General features: G+C 40.5%; 1 long non-coding RNA gene across 1 annotated transcript; it reads left to right on the top strand.

Annotated features, from left to right (window-relative positions):
* The first annotated feature begins 349 nt into the window (after positions 1 to 349).
* Positions 350 to 12,602, top strand: LOC309632135. Its single transcript, XR_014246751.1, has 2 exons — positions 350 to 8,409; positions 8,549 to 12,602. It is a non-coding gene; the product is annotated as an uncharacterized lncRNA (long non-coding RNA).
* Positions 12,603 to 20,642: the final 8,040 nt, after the last annotated feature.

Here is a 20,642-nt window from a genome sequence, read left to right on the forward strand (position 1 = left end):
TGGCTTGACACCCATCACCAGCCTCCAATCACCCATGTCCTGGGTTGCCACTGCCATGGCAGAAGTGCACACTGATGGCCAAGGCCCCACAGATGCAGCTCTGTCTTCTGTCATTGGCTCCCCTGCAGCTGAGCACTGGCATGGGCCCATCGCAGACTTCATCACTGGCCTTGGCTGCTGTGCACCCACAGTGAGGCCCTGCAGCCACCGGAGTACATGCTGACAGCCAGGGTCCCCCAGCTGCTTGTGGGCCCAGATTCAGCTCTGTCTCCAGTCACTGGTCTATACATCTTGGCTCCCCTGTAGCTGGCCTCTCTATGCCTGACCTTGCCCTACCCACTTCCTGATATTGGCCTCTATTGCCATATGCCTGGGGTGAGACTCAGAAGCCTGGGTAGTGCACACGGACAGACAGTGCCCCCACAGCTGCCAGTGGACCTGCAGTTGGCTACAACCCTTCCTGCTTGCTCTGTCCTCCACCACGGCGTGTGTGTTTGCAGCTGACCCCTGTCACTACACAGGCACTGTAAATAGCCCTGCAGTTGAGTGTGTGCACACCATAGGCTCTGGCCACCACTGCTGACTGCTCTGGTCCCCAGTGGCTGGAACTGAAGACACCACAGAGGACTTCAAAGGTCTTTGCAGCCTCTGCAGAGCCTACAGTGCTCACTGAAGACCATGTGGTTGTCAGTGCCGTGGGCCTCAGTGGCCCGAGCCAAACAGACATCATTCCCCCTAGACCTGGAGCCACCATGCCCCCCACATCGGGGCCAGGGTCACAGCATGCTTCAGGGTGTTCATACCCGTAGGTCAAGGTCTTTTCTTACTGAAGTCACTCCATAAACTTTGGAAGAGATGATTGCTTCTTCAAATGCATAGACACCTCTGCAAGGCTACAGGGATCATGAAGAATCAGGGAAACATGACTCCATCCAAGAAACACAGTAAAATGCCAGTTACTGACCCAAAGAAATGGAGCTACAGGAATAGGTCAACAACAAATGTAAAGTAATTGTTCTAAAGATGCTTAGAGAGCTACGAGAGAACACAAACAATTTAATGAAATCAGAAAAAACAAGAACAAAAGGAGATGTTCTCCAAGGTGATAGAAAACATAAAAAAGAACCAAACAAAAATTTTGGAGCTGAAGAATATAATGAATGGGCTGAAGAATTCCATAGAGGACTTCAACAATAGACTTGACAAAAGAGAAGAAAAAATCAGTGAGCTCAAAGACAGATCATTTGAAATGATCAGGTCAGAGGAGCAAAAAGAAAAAAAGGAATGAAAAAGAATGAAGAAAGTCTACAGGATTTAAGGAATTCCATTAAAAGAAATAATCTACACATCACTAAAGTCCAAGATGGAGAAGAAAAGGAGAAAGGGGTGGAGAGCTTTTTCAAAGATATAATGGCTGAGAACTTCCCAAACCTGGGAAAAGATTTATACATCCAAGGTCATGAAGCTATTGGTCACTCCAAAATTTCAATCCAAAACAATCTTCTCTAAGACACATTATAATAAAAGTGTCTAAAGTCAAAGACAAAAATAAATTTTATAGCAGCAAAAAAAAAAAAAATAAAGATCTCATACAAGGGAGCCCTCATGAGGCTATCAGCTGATTTCTCAGCAGAAACCTTGCAATCAAAGAGAGAATGCAATGTATATTCAAAGTGCTGAAAGGGAAAAAAAATGCCTATCAAGAAAAATTTACCCAGCAAAGTGGCCCTTTGAAAATAACAAAAGCCTAGGTAGTTCACCACCATTAGACCTGCATTACAAGAAATACAGAAAGCAGTTCTTCAAGCTGAAACAAAAGGGCATTAATTACTAACATAACAACATATGAAAATTTACGGCAGGTATAGGTAAGTAGTCAAGTTCAGAGTACTCTAATACTGTAATATGGTAGTGTGCTAACCACTTATCTATAGCATAAAAGTTAAAGGACAAAAGTATGAAAAATAGCTATCCTATAATAATTTGTTAATGGATACACAATATGAAAAGTGTAAATTGTGACATGAAAAGCATAAAATGCAATATATAAGGGGAGAGTAAAAGGTTAGAGTTTTTGTATGTGATGGAGGTTAAGTTGTTATCAGCTTAAGATAAACTGTTATCAGAGAAAGACAAATATCATATGATATTGCTTATATGTGGAATTTAAAAAATTGGTGCATATGAACTTATTTACGAAACAGAAATAGAGTCACAGAGGTAGAAAACAAACATTGTTACTGGGAGGGGAGAGGGATAAATTGGGAGATTGGGATTGACATATACACACTACTATAGATAAAATAGATAACTAATAAGAACCTACTGTATAGCACAGGGAATTCTCAATATTCTGTAATGACCTATATGGGAAAATAATCTAAAAAATGGTGGATATATGTATATTTATTGGGCCAGCCAAAAAGTTTGTTCAGTTAATGAATACATTGTTCAATAAAGTTCTTGGTGAAAATGAAAAATGTGTCTTTTATTTTTACTTAAAACTGAATGAACTTTTTGACCAACCCAATAAAACATTCACTTTGCTGTACAGCAGAAACTAACACAACATTGTAAATCAACTACAGACCAATAAAAATTAATTTAAAAATAAACTATTATATGTAAAAATGCTTTAAAACTTTTTATTTCTCTATTTATTCTCTCATAGTAGCTTGTTTTATTCTGTTTTGTTTTGTTAACTTTTCATTTTAGAGTTAATTTTTAACTCATCTAAATCTTTGGGAATCCCAGTCACCTGGATTGAGGGTGGTTTCCTCTAGCCAGAATTTGTTTTTGTGGTGCAAACACCTGAGAAGCAATGGGATGGCTGCTGATAAGTACAGGTTTTGGGGGTATGAATTGTTCTAAAGTGAGATGGCTGTGGTGATTGTATAGCTCTGTGACTATACTAAAAGCCACTAAATTGCAGACTTTAAAAGGGTGAATTTTATGGCATTTGAATTATATCTCAATAAAGCTGTTATACAAAAATTAGCTGGGGAGCTTGACTGAACTCTACCTCCTTGAATGTTTCTGCCAAGGAGGTCCCTGGGGTCACCGGGAGTCAAACTTTCTCCCAAAGAATGACAAAGTAACAGAATATCCAATGGGAAAATACAGCAGGGCAAAGAGTGTGCCCTCTACTAATAATTCCACAGGGAAAAAGGAATGAAGGCAAGTTCAAAGCTGGGCTTCCTTACCAGCAAGCGAGGTTGTAATTTTCCACCAGTGTTTACCAATATGTGATCCTCATCTTTTTGCCAATACTCCTTTATTTGGTCTAATATTTTCAAAGATTATTGATTTTTAAAAATGTGTTTTCATTGTTCTTTAATTTGAGTTTCTTTGATTACTTTTGTGCCTGAGAGTTTTTCCTGTTAGCTATTCTTTATATTTTTTTAAATTGCCTTTTCAAACTTTTACTCATTTTTTTGGTATAATAAGACCTTTTCTGTTGTTAAGCCCTAGGAGCATTTCATAAATCAATGATTTTAATCATTTGTCACATATTGCATATGTTATATTCTAAATTGCTGTTTGCTTTCAATTTTGTTTTAATGTTTTATGACTTCTATTTCAGATTTTATTTATAGTTCTTTATCACAGGAAACCACCAGTGTTTAATTAAGTAGGTAAAACCCCTAAACTATTTCTTTAAACAATAAATCCAACAGAGCCATATGAGAGAGAAGGGAAATGGCAAAAAGCAACAAAAACTGAATAAATGCCATTTTACAACTAGAACAGAGAAATTAAAACTTATTTAGTACTGCCAGGGCCACAAATTATTCAATAAAATTACAGTTTTTAGAGGTAACATTTACTTGCACAGAACTTAGCAGCCATCTCTGATGTAGCGATTGCAGTAAGACCACTTTGCTAAAATAATGTTTGAAACGGCCCTTTTAGGGTGCAAAGGAATATATGCTTTTCTTTATTTGCAGGGAAATAGAAATATGTTTATTCTTATTGGTCTTTTTTTTCCTTTTGTCACTAATTTTTAGAAGAACTACAATGGAAAGGCTAAGAAAAATAATCATTAATTATTACGAAGAGGAAAATAAAAAGAATGGGAAGCTCAATGAGTACAGTATGAAAAAGAAAATGTGGAAAGAGAATTTAAATACATGCAGTAGGGCTCATATCATATTCTGTGTCTGCATTAGTCAGCCTGGCGTCTGACTTTATCTACACCGGTAGGGCAGCATCCCGATACCTAAGACAGAAAATATCCCATGAAGCAATTTTCAATCGTGAATATTTTTTGAAGATTTGGTCGTCGTATCCTTTCCTGCTCAGAGATCCTGGGGAACAGCTTCTAAGAGGGAGGAGAATGAGGGAAGTGGCCCCGAATAGATGCCTGGGGTACCAGTCACGAAGGTGTGGGAAGGGGAATAAGGGGAAGATGAGGAAAGTCGCCAGACTGGAAAAAATTAAAAGTCTCAGAATCCTAACAGTTGATGAGGACACTGATCAACAGAAATTGTCCCACGTGGCTCGGGAAGAACAAACTGATGAAAACCCTTTAGGAAACTCTGCTGCATCCAAGGAATCTGAGTATCACCCTCCCTTGAGCAGCAATGTCCCCCAGACCTGTGTTCAGCCAGCAAAACGCATTTGCTGAGGACAGATGCCAGTCTCCATGAGGAAACAGCTACTCGCTAATCCTCTGAGTAAATTTATTTCACAGAGCATGACGCTTCAACACGACTCTTAGTGACATGGAGGGAGAGAGATTAATTTTGTTATGAGATTTTGTTACTAGAAGACTCTGTTTTTTGTTTGTTTTTTTGGTCTCACTTACACTCTTACAAATGGACTCAAAGAAATCAACTGCTGACAGTTGTATATATGTCCATGCCACTCTCTCACTTTGTCACAGCTTACCCTTCCCCCTCCCCATATCCTCAAGTCCATTCTCTAGTAAAATAGATAGCTAGTGGGAAGCAACCACATAGCACAGGGAGATCAGCTCGGTGCTTTGTGACCACCTAGAGGGGTGGGATAAGGAGGGTGGAAGGGAGGGAGATGCAAGAGGGAAGAGATATGGGAAAATATGTATATGTATAACTGATTCACTTTGTTATAAAGCAGAAACTAACACACCATTGTAAAGAAATTATACTCCAATAAAGATGTTAAAAAATAAATAAATAAATAAATAAATAAAATGGATAACTAATTAGAACCTGCTGTATTAAAAAATAAATAAAATAAAATTCAAAAATTCAAAAAAAACCCTTCTTCCATCAAATATGTGTAATTTAAAATTAATGTAATCATGGAGGTTTATATTTTTTTCCTAAATTTTGTTTTACTTAAATGAAAATTTTAAACGGGCATCTGTGATTCCTACTAGAGTCTTTCAGTGTATGGAAACTTCTTTCCAACATAACCTGAGGAGATACCAGAATTGTTCAGCCTTGCAGAACAAAACAAATACATAAAATTCCACAGTGAACACTCAAAAAAAAAAAAAAAAATCACCTGCTGAGATTTCAGATCTGATACCCTATTGTGAAGTGCTTGGAGCAGCAGTCAGGTCTCGCCTCACATTTTCCACCTCAGCATCTCTTAAACTCCCAGGCATTTTTCAAGGACTCAAAAAGAAAATGTTGAATAAAACGCTTTTAGAAGACAGGTTTACACAATCTTTTTGCAACCCCAAAGCAATAAAACCCCACAGATTTTCTGGAACTAAAATATAAAATTAAAGAGATTGCACATAGTACAATCATTGTAGTAGTAACACAATTTGCCATAAATATTTTACACTTTTTCTATGAGTAATTAATGACCTTTCTAAGTTTCTTCATGATGCCTTGCTGTGAAATAAGTGATTTGGAATCAATAGTGTATTTTAAACCACCACAGTGAACATACTTTCTATTGTAACAGAACGTGTTCAGAATGAAGGGAAATTTTGCTCTAGATTTCCTCCCAATGTAAATTTATTATGTGAACCTCTGTTAAATGGCTTCAACTTGTCAGATTAGTAAAATGTCAGGTCTCTGCTTTAGGGATGTCTCTGTAACCACCCCATTCATAACTGCACCCCTCGTTGGCCTATTCTCCATGTACCTTACATTATATTACATATTGTTTATTTGTTTGCTTTGTCTCTCCTCTAGTGAAATGCCAACTCCTTGAAGGCACCGTGTCAATTGTGTTTGTTGATGTATATCAAACTCTGATAATGCCACTGATGTAAGAACTTATGCTCCCTGCCCCTTTGGAATACGCCTCTAAACTTGCCTCTTTCAGGAGCTGGACGTAGGGGCCATGGCCATCAACTCTGAGGTTTTGTTCTCTCTTAGCCCCCATCTGTACCATCTGTGATCTTTCTCGGTAATTGACAGCCGCAGTGCCTGTGATGCTGGTGACTGTATTTGCAGCTGCTGACCTGCACCGGGCACCAGCTCGCAAACCCTGAATGCCAGTGTTTTTCTTCCTCTGGGTGCAGCAGAAGAATTCCTTCCACTCCTTCTGAGCGGCTCAAAGATAATTCTAGCAGTAGAAGAGTGTCCTCCACCTATTGTTCAACCATAGCTCTGGGGAGGCTGGGTTAGGGCATAACTAAGCACAGCTTCATTGATCCCAAGAGACCCCATCTGGCCCTCTGAGCACGATATTTTGATACACAATGATTTTCTCCAAGAGGTGTCTCTGTCTCCCCATGAATCTGGCATTTCTAGAAGTTGTCTGGCTGCCAGATGTTCTATGTTTGTCTACACTCAAACTCCGAATAAGTCCCATTATCACAAATTACTTGCTATTGGGTTTCTGGACCCAGAGGATGTGATTGGACACAAAAATTCTGCTACAGTTAAGGATTTCTTAAATGTTCCCCAGCAGCTTGGAGCCTGCTCTGCCCTACATAAACTGGGAACACTTGGATGCCTTGAGGTCTCACTCCATACAGCAGCAAATTAGGGGTTCAGTCTGTATCAGTCCAAAGAGTAAAGCCACAGGATCACAATCACAGAGAAGAAAACATCAGGCCAGACTTCAGCTTCCTCGGTAATTGGTCCACCGGGAGGAAATGAAGAATTTATATGAGCAAATATAAAGGGACTTAGTCTATGGTGGGTCCAACTGCCACTGCCATGAGGGTTCTGTAAGGAATCCCTTCCATTCTGTCCATGTTTGCATCCGCCAGCAGGGATATTTCCTTCAGTGTTTATTTCCTGATACTCACCAGCCTAGTTTTAGTAAGTGTCCACAGCAACACAGAAATAACATTTCTAAAGCAAATGCATGTGCTGACATGCTTTTAGCATAGCAATAAGTACCTTGTATATTCATTTTAAATGTGAATGTGCTAATTGTAGAAATTTAAAAATACAATATAAGAAGAAAACTATTTCCCGAATGCCCTTTAGCCATGGAATCAATGTCAGCACTTCATTATATTCCTCTCCGTTCTCTCTAAATATAGTTGTAGAGCATTGCTGTTATCATGCTTGAATAAAGTTGTGCATCTTGCTTTTCCACTTGGCATGATGAGCTCAGTACTCCATGCGATAAACATTTTAATTGGCTGCATATTACTTCTTTGACCAATTCTACCACAATGTAATTGAGTAGCCCCTAACTTGGGCAATCTTTTCTTTCCAGTTTTAATTATTAGTGTTTGATACTATTATTGCTACGGTCTGAATGAATACCTCCCAAATTCATTTGTTGGAATCTTAATGAGGATACCAGGTGATGGTATTGGGCGCTTTGGGAAGTGCTTTGTTCATGAGGGTGGAGCCCTCATGGTTGGCATTAATGTCTTATAAAAAAGTTCAAAGTATACATAATCCCTATAATATAAATGTCCCCTGGTCTTCTTCACTGTGGGTAATTCAGATCCAAATGACTTGGATGGGACAATTGTCTTAGTTAAATACTAATTATTTCTTGTCTTACATATGCCCAATGGGACTTATGCACAGTTGAGGTAATGCCCAAACCAATGGTAACAATTAATGTGCATTGGGACCCTCTTTTGTTCCAGCCACTATGAGGGTCCTGACAAAAAAAGCATTTGTGGTCATGTGTGAGAGCAGACAGTAAAACCAAAAATCTTAATAAAATGTGATGACTGCCATTGGATGCAAGAAGAGGAACACTTGCCAGTTCTCTGGGTGGGAGGTGAGCTAGATGTGGCTTCTGAATAGTGATAACACCTCTGTGGGGTCTGAGGGTCCAGCTGTATGGAAAGGTGGGGAGGCAATCGGTGAGCAGAGGTACCTCCCCGCAAAGTTGCCAAACAGGACCCTGCCTGCCTTGAGGGCGGGAGCTTTCTCCTCGGTCCCCTAGCATTTCTCATGGTGCCTGGCTCCAGAGATTCCTGACACATGCAGAGTAGATATGTGAACAGATGGATAGATACATGGTAGATAGGTAGACAATAGATTGGTAGATAGGTAGACAATAGGTAGGTGGATAGGTAGACGGATGATAGAAGAATGGATGGATAGATTGAGAGATAGATGCTAGATGGATGGATGGATGGATAGATGGATTGTTAGATATATGGATACATAGATGTAGATAGGTGGATAGGTAGACAGATGATAGATGAATAGAGAGATAGATGATGGATGGATGGATGGATACATGGATACATAGATACCTGAATAGATAGATAGATAATAGATAGACACATACATACATAGATACATACAAACACACAATACATACATAGATATAGATAGATGATAGATACAGATGGACAGATACATAAGGATGTATTGATACATAAAGATGTTAGATGGATAGATAGAGATATAGACAGATATAGAGAGATAGATTGAAACACAAATATATTCATAGATCTATCTATTGATTAATCAATCTATCTGTGTATGGATAGCTAGAGAAATAGAATGATATCTATCTATGTGTATCTATGTATATCAGTATGTACATAGATAGATAGGTCATAGGTAGCTAGCTAGCTAGCTAGATATAATATTTGTGGAGAGAGAGAGAGAGATTTTCACCTTTCTAACTTTAGTGTAATCCTAGAGCAAATTATGTGCTCAACGTGTGCCTGATGGTTAAGAAAATGTTTAGTCAATGGATGCTAGGTCTCTACATACACCTTGCGATGTAGGTTCATGCAGTCTCTTCCTGTAGCACCATCCTCATTCCTAGGCTGGCACGGTGCCAGGAGCCACACTGCTGCAAGCTGGCTCCCCCAGGGCAGAGGGAGCAGCAGCCTAAATGGTCTAGGTCACCTACTCCAAACTGCTTTCTTTTCACATTTGTTTCTTTTTAATATGGATGAGACAAAAATCTGTAACCTTTTCTCACAAGCTAAGAAGGATGTACTCTTTAGATTCAGAGGCAAATTAGATGGAAGTCAAGAAGACACAGGGACAATCATTTAATTCACGGGCAATAGGCTCACTATGAAAATACAATCTCTTTTTGTTCTTTTCCTTTAGAAACCTAGTTGCTATCTTTTAAAAAGTGCTTGAGTCAGGAAAACCGGCTTATTAAAATGCATAAGGTTAAGCTTGCCTGACTGTCACCAATAATCAGAGTATTTTTTATCTGCAGTGCATATCACAATCTCATTTTTACAAGAAATGTGGTCCTTCTAAGTTTTGCAAATATGAGAATCACATGCGTTTGACTTCTCCATCCCTGGCTGGTGTCCTTCCTATCACTCACCCGCCCGGCTGTCCGGGGGCAGGACACTGTCACCTGCCTCTGTCTTCTCTTCCCTCGTTCTCCTCACAGGCCCTCTGCCCTGTTGCACCCTGACAAAGGGCTTCAATAACCACTGTCTGACAGATGGGTGCCACTTCTAACATACCCAGTCGCCTTCTTCTGCAAATAAGATAAAATACACTTAGTTCCTTGTTTCTTGCTATCTCTGTTTTGTTGCCTGAATGTGGAGCTGCTTTCCCCTTTGAGCACTACCTGTGCTTAATTTGAATCTCCATTTACTTTCCTCCCACTCTCTTACCCCAGAGACTTTCAGAAAGTGAGATAACTGTTAAAGATTTTGAAATGCATATACATGTCTCCAATCTGTTGAAATCCTGTTTCCTGACATAAAGTCAACCTAGTTTGAGAAGAGTATTAGAAATGTTTGAAAAGATGCCTTTGCAGTGACAATGTGGATCTGATTCGATGAATGGATACCTTAAGTGGTATTTCAGTTATTTATAATAATAACAGTTACTGAAAATTAATGATTGTGAGAAAACAGTGATTTTTAAAATTTTTTATTGATTTATTGTGTGAACACAAAAAGATTGGAATATCTCCACAGATTTTAAAAAAAACTTCTTTCCCAAAACTTAATGCATGTGTTGGATGTAGACCTTCATCCTCAGGGACCCTGGAGCCTGCTCTCCCTGACCTGTTCTCTTACCTCATAGCCTAGGTTTTGAGCCTCTAGAGGGGGATATGACTGCTTTGGGCAGGCTGCACTCTCCACTTAGCCCCAGGGAGTCGCCTGCTCTAGGATTTCTGCCCAGTCTCCGCAAGGCATTTGGATTTTTTGACCCTGGTATTGTCTGGTCTGGTCTTGTGGAATTGCTGTTTTCTCACATGGAGGAAAGATGAGTTGATTGTCTCAGAGGACTTCTGTTCTCTGTCTGGATTCTCATTGATCTGAAGGATCACAGCAGGGTCTGGGAATTCTGAACATGTAAGAAAGCAGAATTTTAGAATGTAAGATTTGCATCTTCTCCTAGAAACAGATAGCTATCAGGAGTTTGAGAAACCAATTTACAAAATACAAAACAAAAACCATTTTGTTTTCTCCAAGGGGACAAAACAAACTTAAACCCAGGGCTTTTAAAAGCTTCTTTCAGTTTGATAAAGTGGAACATGCAAGAAGATTATAGAGAGATGGGGAAGAAAAAATCTAACCCAGAGATGTTGTATTATTTAGTGGATTTGCAGGTACCTCTTATTTTCTGGAGGTGTGTATACCCCAAGTGCTTCTATTCTTTTTTACTTTTCCATAGCAATAAAGTGAAAAAAAAATCAAATTCCCAAATCACACCAACACACTTACTTTACTATTTGGAAAATTAATTTAGTAAAAGGAAAAATAATCATATATATGATATTAAAAATGTTTTGTTTAAATGCTGGAGAGGATGTGGAGAAAAGGGAACACTCCTACACTGTTGGTGGGAATGTGAATTGATGCAGCTACTATGGAGAACAGTATGGAGGTTCCTCAGAAAACTAAAAATAGAATTATCATATAATCTAGCAACTTCAGTCCTAGGCATATATTCAGATGAAACTCTAATCCAAAAAGATACATGCACCCTTATGTTCATAGCAGCACTATTCACAATGGCCAAGACATGGAAACAACGTAAATGTCCATCGATAGATGAATGGATAAAGAAGATGTGGTACATATATACAACGGAATACTACTCAGCCATAAAAAAAGAAGAAATCATGCCATTTGCAGCAATGTGGGTGCAACTAGAGATTATCATACTGAGTGAAGCAAGTCAGAAAGAGAAAGACTAATATCATATGATATCACTTACATGTGGAATCTAAAACATGACACAAATGAACATATCTACAAAACAGAAACAGACTCACAGACATAGAGAACAGACTTGTGGTTGCCAAGGGGGAGGGGGATGGGGATGGGGGAGGGATAGACTGGGAGTTTGGGGTTAGCAGATGAAAACTATTACATATAGAATGGATAAACAACATGGTCCTACTGTATAGCACAGGGAACTATATTAAGTATCCTATCATAAATCATAATTGAAAAGAATATTTTAAAAAGAATGTATATACATGAATAACTGAATCACTTTGCTGTACAACTGAAATTAGCACAACATTGTAAATCAACTATACCTCAATTTAAAAAATTTAAAAATGTTCTGCTTAAATGTTTAATAATGATGAAAGCTCCAAACCATCCAAATTGACACATTTCTATGTTAAGAATATTTTGTTATAAAGTTTAACCAATGAGGGGAAGCAAGAGTTGACACAGTTTGGCAAGCATAATGAAAGCACATTTGCAAGCGTATTGTAAAGGCTATAGCACATGTACAGCAGGAGAAGGTGAGCTCCCATGGGGATAGAGCTATTGCTATGTCTGTAATGAAAGGGGCCACCTGCCATGTGAGATTTACATCTAATTCTAAAAGAAGTGTGCACTCATTAAAATCAAGGCAGGAAACACTGCCAAAGTAGAAAGGTGTATCCAAAATATCAATAATCTCAGTCATTTTCTATACTTCATTAAACTATTTTCTCCATATATAGTTAATTCTTTTACTAAACTAAATAAAGCCAAGAGCACATCCTTTTTACAATTTATATTCCAACTTTTCATTTGCCCTTGTTTCATGAACATTTTCCCAAATTTATCAAAACATCATTCTCAGTGGTTACCTTATAGCCCACCCAGTTTACACACTCTTGCCAGCCTTTCCATACTTGTTGGATATTGTATGTGTATGCACACATACATGCCCACATATATATTCAAATATATTGTCTGATATATTTGAAAGTATATCAGAACACACACATGCCCACATATATATTTTAAAGGTGGCATGTTTATCTCTGATATTTGGAAAGTATAAAAACATCTAGAAAATAACAAGTTTCCCATGGTCTATCCATTAAGTACTATTATTTTTAAAAATTTATTTGCCATCTTTTAAAAAAATCCTCTAAAATTGATTTTACCTAATAACAGTTATTTCCCATGTCCTCAAAATATATTTAAACACTATTTTATAGAATATGTATTATCCAATGGTTAGAATAAATCATAATTTACATAAGTATTTTCCTAACGTTAGGCCCAGATTGTTTATGATTTTCATTACTGTAAAAAATGTTCTTGTCGCACATGCCAGATTTCTAATTTTTTTAAGGGCCTGATAACTATGAACAAACACATCCGACAGTTTGTACATATTCACTTTGCAAACGGGGGTGAATGTAAGGGTGCAGATTTCACTCCATTCTGAACTATAGACAAATATGGACAAAGGGAATGAAGAAACAAACATACTACAGATTTCTTTCAGTTTTCAGCAAATACCTTAAGAACTACTCGGGATATTTTCAAGAAGGGAAAATAGGATAATTTGTTAAGAAAGTAAAAGCACTTCAGAAAAACAGGGTTTTTGTAATTTGAAACAAACCCTGAGACATCAAAGCAGTTACTCATTTGTGTCACAGGAGAGAAACCGGTGTGGGAAGGAGGGGGGGAGGTCCCCAGGCTAGTGGGCGGTGTTTCCCAGTGGAGTGTCACTTGGCAGTGGCCACAGGACCAGAGAAGAGTGACATCCAAAATACAGGGCAGCAGGACCAGCAGGGGCACCAACCAGGATGTGCTGGCGGGTGATGGACCGATTGGGTCTGCGGGTTCTGAGGGCACGAGGTGGGGTTTGGCTCAGAGGCGGGTTTTCCACTGGAAGAGAAATGTGCCCCCATGTGTGGCAAGCAGTTTGGCTGCCCTGCCTGGCACTGGCCAACATCATCCCAGGGGCCAGAGCCAGCGCCTAGAAGGGGCCACCAAGACCCAAGCAGATGGTCAGAAACCCCACAGAACTGTGGCAGTTTAGGGGCAGGACCCATTCTTAGTAGGAGAATAATTATCACTGAGGAATCAGGTAGGAGATCTCAGTTGCGCTGCTTATATGAATGCGATGGGCAGTGTTCACGAAAATAATCAATAAACAATCTATAATAGGAATAGAAAGTTTTATTTGAGCCACACTGAGGTCTAAAGCCCAGAAGACATTCTCTCAGATAACTCTGAGGAACAGCTCCACAGAAGCATGGTTCTCAGCGCAGTTTTATATCTTTTCAGAACAAAGAACATCAAACAAGTCATGGATACATTCCTTCGAGGTTTCAAAAAAACACATCAACAGGTACACAGCGAGTCAGTACGGCCTTGGCACCTGGGAAGGGAGGTTTATCATCACGGGAGGACCAGCACTGACGTCCCAGGAAGGGAGGCATTTCATCCTTATTTTTGTCATGGACATGCTTTACTTCTGGCCAATGTGCCCTTTTCTTAATAATTAAAGCAGATGTACAGTGCGTGTTTGATAGGCCACAGACAGGCATAATATTCAAGTTAACTCATGTAAGAGCCAGAACGGCGGCCCCACACCTCAATAGGGGAACGTCCCTCTTATCAGCAGGAAGGAGGCTGGAGCTCAGGAGGCCTGCCCTCTACTCAGCACCCGGCCCCTCAAGGCTGGCTGGGGTTGGTGGGCTCAGCTCTAGGGGAAGCACAGGACAGCCCCTGGCTAAAGCTTGGAGGAGACAGGTGCCTGAGAACAGTTGTCTGCCAAGCCTTCTCATCCTTGTTCTCAGCCGGCAGGGCGACGAAAGGAAAGTGTTTATTCAAAACGTATACAGAGGGTTACACTGCAGTCGCATTCTCCATCCTTATAACTAAAGAAACGCCTTTTGCTCGCACCCTGTGGAGACTCTAGAACGTTGTCTAGTATAGTAGCTGCTAACCCTAGACGGGTATTCAAACATAAGTTAATTAAAATAAAGTGCAAGGAAGAATTCTTCGTCCCTCCTTCAAAGCAGCCGCATTCCAAGCGCCAGGCGGCCCCCGTGGCTTGGGCTGCTGTGCTGGGCGGTGCTGGCGTGTCCACAGCCTCAGGGAAGGTCTGCTGGACAGCACTTCCAGACCCTGTGATAATGACAGCACAGGGCACCTCTTGGTCCTCACTGTGAGCAAACGTTCCCTCCTCGTCCTTCTCCTGCCAAGAAGAGGTGCTCTTCAGTTGAAAGCACATAGAAATCGTACAGAAAGACATAAAAGGATTTGGACTAAGGAATGACAAATGTCTCTGAAGACCAGAAAAAAGAAGAGACTCTTTACATTTTTAGGAAGGGTGTTTCTAGATGTAATTTTATAGTCAGGGGCTTTCTGAGAATTTAGGGAAGGAGCTTTCACCTGTAATCCAGTGAATGCTTAGGAGTGTCAGGGGGCTGTGGTCCTCCTGGGCTGAAGAAAACACCTCTTTCTGTTGACGAGGGACTTATAGGTCATACCTTAGAGCTATTCCCCTGTGATCACAACATGACCAATACCGAAACCTGAATTGATTGCGTGAGGCCACTCATCACAACCCGACTCCCCCTTTGCAGCTAGGTTTTGTCCTGTGATCAATGCCATTTTTCTGATACAGGTTTCATTAGTATTTAGGTATGAGAACACCCATAGGTCAGGAGGCAGTTGCCACTGAGAAGATCGCTTTACATAATTATATTCACAGTTCCCAAGACGAGGGGTCATGCCACACCCTGGGTGGGGGGCACAAGGGGAAGCACCAGGGTCAGTCAGGAGGCAGAGGGAGTGAGGGGAGAATGCGGGCAAGGGCCTTTAAGGTGGTTTCTTTGAGAAGAAACAGACACAGGATAAACAGGCTGGTTTGAACAATTTCAGTGGGCTCTGGGGCTCAGGGGCTGCCCCTAGTGTTCTGGTACCTGGCCCTGGGGTAATTAGGGGAGGGGGATAGTGGCCCAGAGTATGAGAGCCTGATAGAAGAGGTGGTTGAGATGTCAGCTCTGCACTGGTTGGTGTAAATTTGAAAGGTGCCGGGAATTAGCCTACCCTACAGGGCAGTCAAAGCATCAAGATACATGTCTTCTTGGAAAGAAGACATGGGGAAGACAGTTGTGCAAGGGGAAGACAGCTGTGGTGGTTGAAGAGATTATTGTTCTGGGGACGTAAATGTTCACAAAGGTTCAAAACAGAGAAAGAGAATTATGTGTTGCTATTCTGCATTTGTGATGTATGGGAAAACAGCAGCCATCTTGTGACCATGAGGTCCCAAGTGTTAGGAGGAATAGCAAATGCCAATGATAGAATAGTAAAAAGATGAAAAATCTGAGGACTTGAAGGCATATTTACATAGCTGAATCAATCTCAGGGAAGCATTTACTTCTTTGTTGCCTCTACAGTTAGAACAATAACGTCTATTTCATCAAGTCACTGTTGAACAGGGTTTTTGTGCTAAAGATATTCCTGATATTATAATGGCAACATTTCCATGAGTCTTTCCCTCTCCACCCTATTTAATGTAGCCCCCCATCCCAGGTCTTCCTGCATCCCTCCTGACCCCCTCCTTCCCCCACCCCAGCACTTCTATAGCATACAACATTTTATACTTATTTGTTTATTATCTTTCTCACCCACTAGTATGTAAGCTCCAGGAGGAAAGGACTTCTGTTTGTTTCATGCACCTGCACTTGATGGAAAGGGCCTGGAGCATAGCAACCACTCAATGAATATTTGTCACATTAATGAATAAAGATGCTTTATTAATGACATCAGTAAACATTTGTAACAAAATAGAGTTCTACTGATATTCCAGTGCAAATATTTTTAATGGCAAAGGAAAACGTGTAAATTGAATTGCAGAAGTTCAGAGCTGAAACAGAAATTAGAAAGTTAGATATTTTCATGTGGGAAAACAAAGGTCAAGGAGAGATGTAACTTGGAAATGGTCATACTTATAGTACATGAGCTAAGTCTGATTCACCCAAGTCCAAATATAGCCCTGATGTTAATTAATCAAGTGCTTTCCTTAGTGTTAATAGCTTACCAACTATTTCAATTTACATACTTATAGGTTGTGCTGTTTGCAAAAGCCAGTATTCAACCATTTTTGACTTAACAATGTTAATTCTACTTTGCTCATCCTTTTAAGCTGTGGTTTTATATCTTTATTTTTGATCAATATTTTGAAAATATTTCTTCATAAAAAACTAAGTCCTCAAATACTGAAAGTCTCTATTATATCTATTTGTTTTGAAAGACAGTCTCTATTTTTAATAAGCAGTACTATACTTAAAATACATAAATTAAAATTTTAATAACTAAAAATAATTGCTTAAAAAATAACTAATTTCATTTGTTCTGGAAATTGGAATGAGACTTAATTTTTTTCCACCAATAGAAAGTCTGCAATTCAATTTCAAAACAATACAGACCTTAAAATTCCTACAATTTTGTAAAACAATTTTCAGTATTTATTATAAATAAACTTCGTGGTGCCAACTACAAATTGGCACTTGCCATCTACCTCTGCAAGGATTAAATCATGTGCTGCAGCAGCTGCTGACTTTCAACACACCCTGAAAGGAGCTCAGGTGGAGAGCAGAAATGAGGCACTCTGTGCTCTGGGAAAAACTGGCAGAACACATCTTCAGATAGATTAGTTTCAGGAGAAGATTTTATGAGCCCAATTCTTGTATCTACTCATATTTAGAAAAGCACTGAAATCCCTCATGGTGATATCTACTCCTCATGACTAGCAGTAACCTTCATGAGACTAGCAGAAACCTTCTGCAAAAAAATATGTGCTTGATTGCAGGTACTACCCCTTCACCAAAATCACATGTTTACTGACTTTCCCCCCTGCCTCTCTGGAGCAGTTTCTCAGAGCTGAGATGCTGTCTCCAGGGCTATAGTCCTCATTTTGTCCCCAATAAAACTTAACTCACTATTCTCATGTTGTGCATTATTTTTTCAGTCAACAATGGTTTAAATACATTTTTCCAGTTTCAAGAACATTTGATTTTTCAAGCCATTGAGCCAAGGTTATTTAGTTATGCAAGGATGCTAATTAAGCCCAGAGGGAGGGTTGATCTGATATTTGGGTGAATATTTTTATATTATCCAAGGAAACCATTGATTAAAACTCCATATTAGCATTATTTTCTTTGTTCACTGATGCTGAAATTTAAGGTGTTTGCTAAGTTGCACAGTATTTTATTTAATAAAATCATCTATTAAGGAATACATCTTATATTTCCTTGGCCAAATTATCACACAGAAGCAGCGTAAGCAATCTGGCCTCAGGAGGTCCCCAGTGACGGATAAGGCAGACTTGTCAATAAGGAAGAATGAACCGTAGAAGAAACAACTGATCATTTCATTTAACTATTTGATTTAAAATATGCACAAGGCACAGGGCTCCCTGTCACATACGCAAACACTTCCCACACACAGATGACTCCTTCATTAGGTGTTTATAGAGGCTTTTTTAAATTAATTTTTATTGGCGTATATAGTTGTTTTACAATGTTGTGTTAGTTTCTGCTGTACAGAAAAGCGAATCAGTTATATGTATACATATATCTTCCTCTTTTTTGGATTACCTTCCCATTTAGGTTACCACAGAGTATTGAGATTTCCCTGTGCTCTACAGTAGGTTCTCATTAGTTATCTATTTTTTACATAGTATCAGTAGTGTATATATGTCAATCCCAATCTCCCAATTCATCCCACCCCCCACCCCCCTTCACCTTCTGGTATCCGTAAGTCTGTTCTCTACGTCTTATAGAGGCTTATTTAAAGGCAGACACTGAGACACTGGGTCTTGGAGTCGAAGACCTCAGGAAGGGGAGTAGAGGGGGATGCAAGCACCGTGGTCCACTTCCCCATCGTCCCATCACACCTTCACTCAATGTTTGTAGTGTGTGTTGGCACAGGGGTGTCAACAACACGAAACTGCAGATAAGTGAGAAGTTAAGAACTTTTGCAAGGATAACCCTGAATGGGTCCTATGCTATCGGAGGCGTATTTATGGGGTTGGGAGTGTGATGTGGAAAGTATGGGTGAGGAATAGTGTCCGGGAGGGCTAAGCAGGGGAGGTGCCCATTGAGTGTGTCCTGAAGAACGGTGAACATGTCCTGGCAGAGAGAACAAAGAAGAAATAGAAGGAAGGGCAGGTGCACAACAGAAACAGGTGAGAGAGGAGAGGAGGGGTGTCATCCTGCGGCTGGCCCTGGGAGGTGGGGAGGGATGGTGAAAGGCAGCCTGGGGAGGGAACCAGAATTGAGGAGTGATGCCATACTGGTTACCATAGCAACCGCACCCGGGAGCAAGGAAGCGTGGGGAAAGGGCTGCGCAGGAGAAGCAGAATTCATGACAAAGTGACCTTGCCCTGGACCTGTCCTCCTGGGCAAGCGAGGGAACCTCTGCTCCTCGGCTTCCCTAGGGGAATCTTTTGTTTGTTTACCTGAAGCCACTTGCAGGGTGGAGACACTCAGTGAAGAGGGGCTGGGGGGAGCCAACATGGGATAAGGGGTTGTCGTGGACCTGGACACGATCATGCTCAGTGAGGTGAGCCAGACAAAAACAAATATCTTATGATATCACCTATATATGGAATCTAAAATAATGATACAAATGTGTTGTCAAATGAACTTATTGACAAAACAGAAACAGACCCACAGACATAACAAACTTATGGCATTTACCAAAGGGGAAGGGGAGGTATAAATTAGGAGATTGGGATTAACATATACACACTGCTATATATAGGATAGATAATCAACAAGGACCTACTGTATAGCATGGGGAACTATACTCAATATTTTGTAAGAACCTATAAGGGAAAAGAATTTGAAAAAGAATATATATGTATGTATAACTGAATCACTTTGCTGTACACCTGAAACTAACACACACTGTAAATCAACTACACTTAATTTAAAAAAATTTACCCTGTGGTTTGCTCATGCTTCCCCACCCTTGGACAGACCACAGGGTTGTTAAGTTCCCCCAGTGGCATTTTCCACTGCAGGCGAGTTTGTGAACTAAGCCTTTTCTTCCCAGGAGTAATAGGAGCCTTTCCCCTTTTCAGGTGAGGGGCACATCCTCCCCCTGTGAACACGTGAGCCCACCTGGTGATCGTGGTCATCACAACCTGGGAGTCCAGAGCAGAGCCAGTTCCTGGGAAGGATGATGAATAAACTGAACGTCCCCAAGTGTGTGCCTTTCCATCTGGCACTTTTGTTGGAAAAAAACCCCACTGCCTCTGTGCCCAACACTCTCTTTTGATTTGCTCATATATGATTCCATGGGCACTGAAAATGCAAACAAAAATAGACTAGGTGAATGGTATGAAATGCAGGGAATGGTGCCACTCAGGAAATAGTTTGTGGGAAAAGAGGTCCTTGGGGCCTTTGGCGAGCTTGCTAAAATTCAGGGGCACATTTCACCAAGGGAGTTGGAGGTTGAGGCCAAGTTACTTCAAGGTGGTCCCAATCCTAGCTGCCGGCCCAGAAGATCTGGGCAGATACATACCTGGGGGAGAGACTTTGAGCCTGCGAATAACTCACCTTCAGTCTGTCCCTCCAATAATAAGAAATCGCATTTTAATGTATTTTTCTCATTTGGGGTTCGTGACACCCTGTACTTGGAGGCCACGGTGCTATCCCCATTTAATAGCTGGGGAAACAGAGGCTAAGGGAACAGAGGCAGACTTGCTCAGCCTACGAGCTGGCAGACAGTGGACCCTGAATGTGGATTTATAGCTGCTGAGCCAGCACACCCAGGGGCTCCTAGTGACACTACTTTCCTTCTGGGGGAGCTTTTGAAGTCTCTTCAGCTATGGTCACTGAGTGGTGAAAACTATCAGATTGTGAGGAGTCCCTGGGAAGAAGATACTGAAAGAGGGGGGCATGGTAGTTTGGGGGTGGGGAGCTGGGCGAGTCTCTGTGAGCCCAGAGGCCGCTAGCGGAGGGTCTTCCACAGTCAGCGACTGCAAAGCACATCCCAAAACCGGCCTCCAGCTGAGGAGCAATGCAAATTCAGTTAATTTAAAAATGCTAGAAGCTTACGGCAGGAG

This window comes from Balaenoptera borealis (assembly GCF_965194805.1).
Source record: "Balaenoptera borealis genome assembly, chromosome: 7".
NCBI classification, from domain to species: domain Eukaryota; kingdom Metazoa; phylum Chordata; class Mammalia; order Artiodactyla; family Balaenopteridae; genus Balaenoptera; species Balaenoptera borealis.